Source organism: Leucopleurus acutus, assembly GCF_964270905.1.
Source record: "Leucopleurus acutus genome assembly, chromosome: 18".
NCBI classification, from domain to species: domain Eukaryota; kingdom Metazoa; phylum Chordata; class Mammalia; order Artiodactyla; family Delphinidae; genus Leucopleurus; species Leucopleurus acutus.
In genome coordinates, this window is record NC_139160.1 from 49185861 (window position 1) to 49197944 (window position 12084).

At 38.1% G+C, this 12084-nt stretch overlaps 1 protein-coding gene across 2 annotated transcripts in view; it reads left to right on the forward strand.

Annotated features, from left to right (window-relative positions):
• The window catches only part of LMO7 (LIM domain 7), a 96910-nt gene that overhangs the window by 31187 nt on the left and 53639 nt on the right, over positions 1-12084 (forward strand). For both annotated transcript variants that reach the window (XM_082859714.1, XM_082859713.1), the window contains exons 2-4: positions 4539-4569; positions 5356-5469; positions 9545-9743. The gene's annotated coding sequence lies outside the window, so the exon portion shown is untranslated. The remainder of the gene's footprint in view (positions 1-4538; positions 4570-5355; positions 5470-9544; positions 9744-12084) is intronic.

Here is a 12084-nt window from a genome sequence, read left to right on the forward strand (position 1 = left end):
GGCCTCTGGCAGAAAGTTTAGAGCTCTGTGATGAGCACATGTTTTCTGGTCCTTTGTCAGGTAGTGAAGAATTACCAGAGCTATTCCATTAACAGAGTGGAAGATGATATCTATGTCATACTTGCTATTTCTTGAATATTAATATTTAAATTAGTGTGTAATACACAGAGAAGGCTAGCAACATATTCAACATAGTCATTTTTTCAAACTATTAATGTTTCATCTCTGTCCCTTTTTATGGTAAATTTGGGTTTCAAGGAAGGTTTGGATTCTTTGGCCTTTGTCTCTCAGAGCTCTGCTGGGAAGCTTTTTTATCCCAGAGACCATCACTTAATCTTTGTACTCAGCACTTTGAAGCTGCCCTTTGTTTTTGAACCTGTGCCTTTTTTGGGTTATTGATCTATGATTATAAAGAATTCCTTTTATTGCAATTTTAAAGAAAATAGCTTTTAAAAAGAAGCCCAGTTATGAGTATCAATACAGTTGGAGTCAAAATTGGATGTTTTAAGTAAGCTAATGTAATTTAACTGTCCTTTGACATCACATAGGAATCTCCTAAGCTTTTATCATTTCAGGATTTCTTTTGCTGACTTACATTTCTGTAAGCTAAATAAATGTGTTCAGATTAGTATTGGTGAGCATCTGTGTGCCATGCACTGTGCTAGGCATTTTTTTTAAAAATTATGGAAATAATTAATTTAGAAAACTCCAGGAACTCAGAGGTTTTGTTTTGGTTTTTGTGGCTTTTGGCCACGCTGAGTGGCATGTGATCTTAGTTCCCCGACCAGGGATCGAATCCACGCCCCCTGCGTTGGAAGCATGGAGTCTTAACCACTGGACCACCAGGGAAGTCCCATGTGCTAGGCATTTTTAATAAAATATTTTAACGTACTTGTCAGGTGGTAGACCCTGTCTTAAGACACTTGGGATATGGCAGTAAATAAAATCACAAAAATTCCTTTTGGATTATGAAGAGACAGATAATAAACGAATGCATGCAGTTGATGGTTATAAATACAAAAATAAAGCAGGGATGACAGATGGGGAGTGTCAGGCAGGCTGGCTGCAACTTAAATATTGGGGTCCAGCATGGCGTCACTAAGAAGCCTGTGTGGGTAGCTTGGTAAAGAAGTTGGGCCCTGCCCTCACATAGCTTACAGCCTAGTGATAACTGCTGCTCGGTGAGCACTTACCATGAGGCTAGGGACTCTGCTAAATACCTGTGTACTTTTCTTATGATGTCCTGGAATAAGGGCCATTATTTGCAGTTTCTCCAGAAGGAGATGGAAGCTTCAAGAGTTAAGTAAATTGCCGAAATGAACATAGCTAGTGGGACCTACATCTGACCCAAAGACCATGCTTTTGAACAGGGAATTATACCATGTCAACTGTTGAAATAGCTGTTGTAAGGGAATTAGCCTATTTGTAGATCAGACTGTCTTATTTTGGGTTCTGATGGGTTAGGCAATATCTTGGATGGCTCATAGAGAGACTGATACCATGAGTTTCTCCTCTGCCCTCATGCTTGCTCTATTTGGAAGGCCTTGGGGTTGTGCCCTGTGGCCACAGCAGGGAAAGGAGCCGCCTGGTTACTGACTTGCATACAATGAGATGTGTTTGTTGTGTGTCAGAAGTTGACCTCTATTGACTCCAGCAAATCATTGACTACTTGAATTCCTGGCATTACATTTCAGTGATAGAACAGCAGTTTGGCTGGCATGTGTGTCACTGTGTTCAAGAGCATGTTATAAATGCTCATATTCAGAAGGGATTGTGAAATGAGGGAAAGGTTGTAGTGCCAAGGTCACTGCTTATTGTGAGTGTTTATTCCAAAATAGGCCATACCTGGTGTTTACAATTATTGCTTTATCATAATACAAAGTAAATGAGTGTGTTGGATTAGAAACCTTTAGAGAGGGCTGTGGAAAGGAGGCCAGGCGTTCAAGAGAGCTCTGTTCCTCTTTCGGCCCTCAGTGTACTTACGAGAAAAGTGGGGTGGTTTGCATTGACTGTTAAGAGTGTGGTGATTTTCAGCCTAATGTATCCTTTTCATTGAGTATTGATGGTTCTTTGTGCTTTGGTTAATGTCTGAAGTGTGTTTGTTGGTCATTAATATAAAAAGAGACTATATATTTTATCACCTTTTTTTTTTTTTTGCCCATGCTGTGTGACTTGCGGGATCTCAGTTCCCTGACCAGGGATTGAACCCAGGCTGTGACAGTGAAAGTGCTGAATCCTAACCACCAGGGAATTCCCAATATAACTCTTATTTTTTTTAATTGTCAGTTTCTAGTGATTTTTTCCCCCCACTTCTTTGAAAAATGTTGATCTTGTTTTTACAAGATGATTTTCTTTTTTACTTAAGAGATAAGCTATGATTTAAGTACTTGGGCTGTAAAATTTATTTGCTTTTTTGAAGTATGTATCTTTTTCTATATGTGTATTTTAAGTGTACAATTCACAGACTTTAGAGATGGAACTCACTTAAATAGCCAGCTTACAGATCAAAATATAAGAAATTTTCAGCGCCCTAGAAGCCCCTCACCTTTTTCCAGTCACTTCCATCCTCCCCCACCAGGGTGAACAGTATCCTGACTCCTAACATCATATCTTTGTTATGCCTGTTTTTGCTCTCGACTTGAATGAATAATACAGTCTGTGCTCTGTTTGGCTTCCTTTACTTCCCATTGTTTGTCAGATTGAACCATATAGCTGCAGGTTGTTTGTTCTCATTGCTATGGAATATTGCATTGTGTGGATATTCCATAATTTATCCATTCTACTGTTAAAGACGGAGATGTAGCTCCAGTTTATTCTATTATGAATTGTGCTTCTATAAAGGTTCTCATGTGACTTTTGGTGAACATCTGTAAGCATTTCTGTTGGGTATATATCGAGGAGTGGAAGTACTAGGTCACAGAATATGCATATACTGTATATTCAGCTTGAATAGTTGCTACCGAATGTATTAAAGTAGTTGTACCAATTTACATTTCCACAGTAGAGTGAGAGTTTGTGGATTTTACTTTTGTTATGCTGTTTTGGGGGTAGGTGAGAGGCAAATGTTGTTCTTAAGTTCATTTCAGTTCATGTTTATCTTATGGGAAGGAATGGTTGTAGCTGTCTTCATGGATTCTTTGAAAGTGAAGTTAAATGTTTGTCTCCGTTTTTGTGCTCATTCTCTCCCCCTTTTCTTTGTCTCCCTGTATATATATGTTATATATGTGTGTTTTATATGTCTTACACACATGATGTGTGTATACATATATATTTTCTTATAAAGGTACTACTTATGACTCTTAGACTGAAAAGCGACCTTGGAGGTCATCTAGCTCAGGCTCCTGCATCTCTCTGAATTAGCAATGATCCTGCTTAAGTCTCTGATGGAAAGCACCAATAGTTAGGGTCATCCATCGCTTTGTTAATTAGCTTATGTCTTTTCGTCTTCAACGTTGCAGTGACATCTGCCTCTTTAACTTTTCCCACAAATGTCATGCCCTTTTACAGGTGGGGGGAAAACCCATGATGCTTATAATAGAGTGAAATCTCTTTAGGCAGAGATTCATGGCTATGTTTTTTTTTTTTTTTTTTTTTGCGGTACGCGGGCCTCCCACTGCTGTGGCCTCTCCTGTTGCGGAGCACAGGCTCCGGATGCGCAGGCCCAGCGGCCATGGCTCATTGGCCCAGCCGCTCCGCGGCATGTGGGATCCTCCCAGACCAGGGCACGAACCCGTGTCCCCTGCATAGGCAGGCGGACTCTCAATCACTGCGCCACCAGGGAAGCCCCCATGGCTATGTTTTAAACTGCACTTTTCAACATCTGCAGGGTTTGGTCTCTGAGCAGTTTTCTCTGGGGAACTTGAGTGAAAAATCCCTCACGCAAAGTGGAAAAGAAAACTCAGGGCAAAATTACTTTTGTTTTTTCCTATTTAAGGTTTTTTTTCCCCCATTTCCTGATTTTTTTTTCTGCCGTGAGCACGCATTGATTTTTTCCCCCTTTTGATTGGGTTTAAACATTGTTTAAAATGAAAACTTATAAATGCAAATAACACATTTAAAAAATCAGACTGGGGCTTCCCTGGTGACGCAGTGGTTGAGAGTCCGCCTGCTGATGCAGGGGACACGGGTTCGTGCCCCGGTCCGGGAAGATCCCACATGCCACGGAGTGGCTAGGCCCGTGAGCCATGGCCGCTGAGCCTGCGCGTCCAGAGCCTGTGCTCCGCAACGGGAGAGGCCACAACAGTGAGAGGCCCGCGTACCGCAAAAAAAAAAAAAAAAAAAAAAATCAGACTGTAATGAATAAAGTAATGAAAAAAAGACAACCTTGCTTTTTATAGAAAACTGACAATTATATTTCATGAAATCAATGAATATGGAAAAATCCTTCTGATGGATAATATACTGACTAAGGTTTCTGAACTTCCAGGTGGTATTAATATTCATAGAACTTTAGAATACAAATGAGTTTTTTCTAGTTAATAATTAACAATTTAAGGTTCATAGATATTACTAATGGATATTTTCTTTTTTCTTTACAGGCAAGAAGAGACTGATAGGAGAGTGAAAAATGTAAGATATATTTAATGGGACATTATAAATGGTTTTTTACTTACATGTTCTGTGAAAAGATAGTGGGATCTAAAAATATCTGATATATTCTCTATCCTTTTTCTAAATTTTGCTAGAAACAAATTCTAATTGTGTTTAAATATGGTTGAAACATGTATTTTCTGACCTCATAGTATAAGAAGGTAGGTTAAATCTAGGGAGTGGGTCCTTACATGTTAGTAATGTGGTAAAGGCAAATGAATAGGTTATAGGATTTTTAGGAGAGCAAGTCAGAAACCGCCAAAATCAGACTTTAAGGAAAAACACTAAATGTTTAAGGACTCTGGGCAATTGCCCAATGTAGACTTATATCTATAATCTTCTGCATATTAGAAGAATTTCTAAAAATGTGACAGCTTTATTGAAAAACATAAGAGCTCAATATCATTATTAGGGAAGCTGAGAATTTTTGATTTTAAGTGTGCAGTCTGTAAGATTGTTGGAAAACTATTACTTTAAAAGTTTAATTTATGTTTTCTTACTGTAAATTTTTTCCTTCTTCATGTGTACCGGTAGAGTATAAATACCTGTTGGGGTCTAGGCTTTTGCTCTGAGAATGTGCTCAGAGATGGAAATCTAAGAAGAATTAACATTTTTAGTGACCCTTCTCCTTTACATAATTTAAAAGAAAATCTACTTTTCAACCATAGATACTGTCTTTTATCTAGAGTGCTCACTTGCATTTGAGCTTGCCATTAGTTACTAAATAGACTGATCTTGTTGTTTCATGGAATTTTTTTTTTAAAGGTTTTGATAACTTTGTACTGGCTGGGAAGAAAAGCACAAAGTAACCCCTACTATAATGGTCCCTATCTTAATTTGAAAGCATTTGAGAATCTTTTAGGGCAAGCTCTGACTAAGGTAAGGAAACTCTATCTATATGAGACAACTACTCTAACTAGTACTACTTCTCATCTTCCCCTTTCCCCTTCGTCTCTTTTTTCCACATGCCCTCTGCCTTCTTCTCCTCCCTCTATGATATATGGCGGCTCTGATTGGGATGGGTGGAGAGGATTGTTACTCAATTGCTGGCTTTGTAAGCCACCACAAGGAGTGAGTAAGTATTTCAGAGCAGTTTCCAGGGTATATGATATAGGTATACGTATTTATTTCTTAATTTTAGGTAACTCAACAAAATACTAATTTACTTTCTTTCTTAGGCACTTTATATAACCTAACTCTTTCTATATTCATTATGAACTTAACCTGCAATAGAGAGGTGCTTCAGGGCTATTAAAATATATGGAAGTTACTCATTTCTTTATCTTACTGTCTTGCCATGAGTCATTATATCTCAAGTGCCAGCGCTGACCAGAGTTGGCCAAATCTTCACTCATAATATTCAAATGGGAAAATTAACTTCACTATGGGGGTATTTATGCAGGAGAATCTGCTGTGTGCAGAAGAAAATATGTCATCAAAATAATGTATGGTCATCTAATTAATATTAGTTGCTTGCTTGGTCTTTATGATGATTAATCAGGCATTTAACATTAGTCTCTGGCACATTGTAAGGATGTAATAAATGTTAGTTACTATAATTAGAAGATAGAAATTTTAGGATGAAAATGATCACTTTGCCTTGTAACTACTCTGATCTCTAAATAGTTTTGCCTGAACCCAGCCACATACATTATAGGGAGATGGGATTATAGTCTAGAATGTTAGGGTATTCCTTCTGGATTTTTATTTTCTAATTGTAAAGAGTTGATAATACCCTATTTAAATTCCTTAAAACAGTTAATTCAGATAACAGTTGAGATAATACCATGCACAAGCATTGTACTAGTTGTTGAGAAAACACTCATACAAGGCTGATAACCCTTCCTTACAGCACAACCCTCTGATGTAGACAGATGAACAGGTAGGTCAGTGCAATGGAGGAGGGCAAGGCTCTGAAGGATGAATGTGGCAGGGATTTGAGCAAGGGCAAAGCCTTGCCTTACAGGTATTTCAGCTAAGAAAACATCCAGTTAAAAATAACATAGGACTTTGGCTCTTGCATTAGTGTTCTCATTACAGCCTTTGGTTCTTTTTATGGCAGTCTGACTCAGGTTGAATCATCCTAGTAGAGTGTTTGTGCTGGGAATGCTTTATTCGAGGCTGCTTCCTATCACCAGTATCAAAATTGGAGTAGATAAAAAAGAATCTTCAGGGACTTCCGTGGTGGTGCAGTGGTTAAGAATCTGCCTGCCAGTGCAGGGGACATGGGTTCGAGCCCTGGTCTGGGAAGATCCCGCATGCTGCAGAGCAACTAAGCCCATGCGCCACAACTACTGAGCCTGTGCTCTAGAGCCCGTGGGCCACAACTACTGAGCCCGCATGCCACAACTACTGAAGCCCGTGTGCTTAGAGCCCATGCTCTGCAACAAGAGAAGCCACTGCAATGAGAAGCCCATGCACCACAACAAAGAGGAGCCCCCGCTCGCCGCAGCTAGAGAAAGCCCACACAGCCATATGACCCACGCAGAAGACCCAATGCAGCCGTAAATAAATAAATTTATATATAAAAAAAATTCTTATAGGTAAAACTATAGTTGTGGTTCCGTTCCATTATTGTGGAGTGTGGAGAGCCATAAGAGGTGCATGAATATATGAGCTGTTTTGCATCTGTTCTGTTAAAATCAAAATCATTGTGTTCATCAGACTTTTCTCCCTTAACTAGATAACGCTTAATGGCCAATCCAAAATATATATTAAAAAAAATACTTGCAGTAAGCTGTTGACCCTTAGTCATCCTATAAGTTGTAGGTGACTCATTTTAGGTGACTTTTCAGAGTAAAGTCCTTGGTGGGGGTTTGGGGGAGGAACCAGGCAACGGGGCCACACTTAGGTTCTTTTATAACCACGGTGGCACATCATCATTATCTTTAACACTTACGAGGCCAAAAATCATCTCCTTGAGTTGAACTCTAAGGCTTCAACAAGTGTGTGTCTAAGAAACCTGGTAAATCTAAAGATTTACTTAGAATTTTAAAACCTATATTTTTTAAGAAGTATTTTGGTGGTACCAGCACTAAGCCCAGCTTCCCTACCCGCTTGGAAATAGGGTACAAAGCAGGCACTTTCATTTTCATGCTAGGATGTCAACTCTAATTCCAGGGTGTGTGTGGCGTCCAAAATATATGAAATCTCACATAAGTCTACTAGACCCTACTGGCACTTAAACATTTGTCAAACAATTCAACCACGAATTAACATCCAGTCTTAGCCAAAAGTATGCCTGAGACAGCTGCTAATTATTCATTGTAAACATTCTTTCTTCAGCTTTTTATCATATCTTGAGAATGTTCCTAATTAAAAGTTGAAAGAATAGTACAACAAATACCCACCTGTGTTCCATTGGATTTAATCATTAAACATGTCCCATATTGGCTTTATTTATGTATCCATCTGTGTTTTAATTAATCATTTCAAGGTAAATTGCAGACAACTCACCCCTAAATACTCAGCATGCATCTCTTAACAGTAAGAATATTCTTCCATATACCTGTGATGTCTACTAGACCAAAGAACAGTCATGAATTCCACATTAGTTAATATCCAGTCTATATTCAGAACATCCCAATTGTCTCCCAACTCTCTTTCATAGCTTTTTTTCTGAATAATGATTTAATGAAAGTTGACATATTACATTTGGTTATTAAAGAACCTAGGAGTTCCTGGGGCTTCCCTGGTGGCGCAGTGGTTAAGAATCCTCCTGTCAACACAGGGGACACAGGTTCGATCCCTGGTCCGGGAAGATCCCACACGCTGTGGAGCAGCTAAGCCTGCGTGCCGCAACTACTGAGCCCGCATGCCTAGAGCCATTGCTCTGCAACAAGAGAAGCCACCACAATAAGAAGCCCGTGCACCTCAACTAGAGAAAGCCCGCACACAGCAACGAAGACCCAAAGCATCCAAAAATAAATAAAATTAAAGGAAAAAAAAAAAAGGAAAACCCTCTGCTTTAAAAAAAAAAAAAAAAGAACCTAGGAATTCCTATCTCTGTATTAGTATCATCATCTGAAAGTAACATTTCTGATTTTTACTATAGTAACAAAATTACCTTCACCATATTAAAAAAAAATTATAGTTACTAGCTATTCATTGACTACTATGTATTAGAACTATACTAAAGGCTTTATAAATTCTACTTACATGCTAATTTTAAAAAGTCCGGTTGTATTTTGCTATTAACTTTCCTAGAGGAATGTTAGTTAAAAATGCTTATTTTAGTAAGTTCTATATGATTTACAAACCTATGGTTAATAACATTTACATATTTCTATATAGCTGTTATATGAGCTAAATAAGTATTTCATTTAGATCCAGGGAAAATGTTTTATATTCAACAAACAAGTCTACTTTCCTTGGTTCACATCTAGGTTTTGAGTGAAAATAAATGAATTTGTGAAGTGTATGCCTGCTATTCTTGCCCCTCTCTCTTTTAAAACTTTTCTTTCTGTTAAAGAACTTTGTTATGGCTTTTTTGTTTATTTAATAAAAATGAGCCCTAATATTTCCTGGAGGTAGGCTGAATATAATCTTATTAACTTTTCTCCTTTTGGATATCAAAATTAAGGTTGGCTTTTCTCATTGCCTCCTTTCATGTTTATTGCCAGAAAACTGTAGATAATAATTGATTTTAGCCTTTGAATGTTACTCTAATTATTAGCTTTTCTTTTATTAAAACGTTCCCCCTTATTATTACCTTATTAAATAATACTGAATACCTCCATAGAGTCACATGAGTGCCAAGTATTAGTTGTGGGAAAACATTTACAGATGTATATTCTGATTTTTATCAGATTTTTTCTGATATTTAATGGGGCAGTCTCATTGCCTCACCTATCAAATGCAGCACAACTTGAACTATTGCAAATCAATAAGTGATAACTGATTACATTTTTGGAAGTTTATGCTAACTTACAAGTCTTTAAAAAATGTTCTTCAGGCACTTGAAGAGTCCAGCTTCCTGAAGAGGAGTGGCAGAGACAGTGGTTACGGTGATATCTGGTGCGCTGAGCGTGGAGAATTTCTTGCTCCTCCAGGCAACTATAAGAGAGAAGATTCATTTGAAAGCTTGGACTCTTTGGGGTCTAGGTCATTCACAAGCTGCTCCTCTGATATCACGTTGAGGGGGGCACGTGAAGGTGAGTTACGTTTTGGACTGGACGGTTTATTTTTATTTCTTTGTGTATTGAGAGAAAATTGGGAATTGGAGAGAGTAGAAAAATGGAGTGAAACTATTGAGGCAAAAATTTCGCCAAGAAGTATATTTTTGTAGAGATGGAAATATAATTGGGGGTGTCTTTTCTTTCCTTCTTTCCTTCCTCCCTCCCTCCCTCCCTTCCTTCCTTCTCTCTGTCTCTCTTTCTGTCTCTCTGTCTCTCTTGTTCCTTCCTCACTATATTGCCACTAGAGGGGTGATAGTTTCACTTCTTTTAATCTTCTGTTTTTAGAGGAGTTTGGGGAAGAGACAGTTAACTATGACCTGTTTTATCAGCGATAATCTACCCTAATTCTTTTCTCTCCAGATTCGGGTTTAATAATCTCTGCCTCTGAGGCCTAGTAACTGATATATCTAAACATAAAAAAGAAAGTAAATAAGATTCTATAAAAGTCTGTTCTAGCTCCTGAATAAGCTTTCTTTCCTTTTCTTACTTTTCTGCAAAAGATTAAAAAAAAAAAAAAAACTTCTAAGAAAAAAACAGGAAAATATTTTAATAATTATCTCTACCTAAGAAAAGAAATGATTGATATCTGTCATGATAGAATATTATGCTAAACTTTGATTAAGTAACAACACTGGCATTGTGTTAGAAAACATCTTTTGCGTCTGTCAGGGTCAGAGTAGACCTAGGACAAGTGTGAAAGGAACGTGTTAATGAAAGTTTCTGTTGTGGGAAGGAACTTTCTTTCAAAATCCCAATATTGTGGTCAAATCTGTTATTTAAATGCAAGTCTTCTTCCCCTGGCTATTGGGTGGTGTCAGAAATTTCTTACTGTATGCCTCTCGCAATTCAAATTGACTAGATTGAAACCACAAGTGAAGTTTCTTGAACTATTTCTGTGCTTCCACCATCAGCATCAAAAATTGAGAGTTCTGGTTGTGAGTTTTTGCTGGATTGTTAGAGAGTTTACTTTGCTTGTTTATTTTGATTATTATTCTTTATTTTAAGTGTTTTTCCTAATTTTTTTTTGCGGCCTAATGTTTTTATTATAAAAAATTTCAAACATCAGCAAAGTTGGAAGAATTTTACATGAATATCCATGTACCTGCCACCTAGTTTTACCATAACATTTTACTGTGCTTGCTTTATCACATACCAAGCTCTCATTCTCTATGCATTAATTATCCATCTTATTTTTTGAGGCACTTCAGAGAACATTACACTTGTCCTAAATGCTTCAGCATGCAATCATTAGCTAGAATTCAACCTTTGTTTGCTGTTGTTCTTTTTTTGTTTTGTTTTGTTTTTTGGGGTTTTTTTGCGGTACATGGGCCTCTCACTGTTGTGGCCTCTCCCGTTGCGGAGCACAGGCTCCGGACGCGCAGGCTCAGCGGCCATGGCTCACGGGCCCCAGCTGCTCCACGGCATGTAGGATCTTCCCGGACCGGGGCACGAACCCGTGTTCCCTATATCAGCAGGCGGACTTTCAACCACTGCGCCACCAGGGAAGCCCTATTTGCTGTTGTTCTTTTAATGTAAATTTACATAAAAGCAATGTACAATGAATTTGTTTTTCAGAAACAGAATGAATCCACAAATATTATAACAAAACCCCAAATTCTTTAGCTTTTTGAGTAGTCGTGGCATTTAAGCGTTTAAAAAGTGAATGGCTATTTGCGTTAACCTTTATAATTACTGCTGTATTTGTTGGCTGTTTGCTGTCTAGCTTTAATGTTTTCATAGCCCAGATGACTCTTATAATAGTTTTACGGAAATGAATGAGTTCATAATTCATCTGAGTGATTAAAGCTGTAAAAGCAGAGGTTGAAATTCTCAACCCACTGCATTACTTTGTCCTGACTGAAGAACCTAACACATATGATGTTTGAATTCATATCTGACCAATGGAAATAAAAGGGACCCGTATTGAAGGCATGTGGGAGTATACAGACTCCAGTCAGTTCAAATGCACTGATCCAGTGGTGTGACTTGAAGCACTGTCCTCAGATACTTGTTGGGTTGGGTTCCTGGCCCTTGTGAGGAAAAGCAGAGGGTTACTGTCACGCTGCTTCCTGATCTTGGGAAAGGAGTTGCAGACCATGTTTGAAGAGGGTGGAAGTGAAGACTTGGTAATTACAACTAAGGGAAAAAAAAAAGAAAATCCTGGGGGCCACCAGGATGATAAAACATTTTTGTGATCAGTATGTTGAAATTCTGCTACCTACCAGGTTGTAATCCCAAATTGATGATCAATATAATACTGATGTTAAGATAATATTTGTAGGTTAACAGAATTGCAAAGTCATATTCCTTAGTTTTA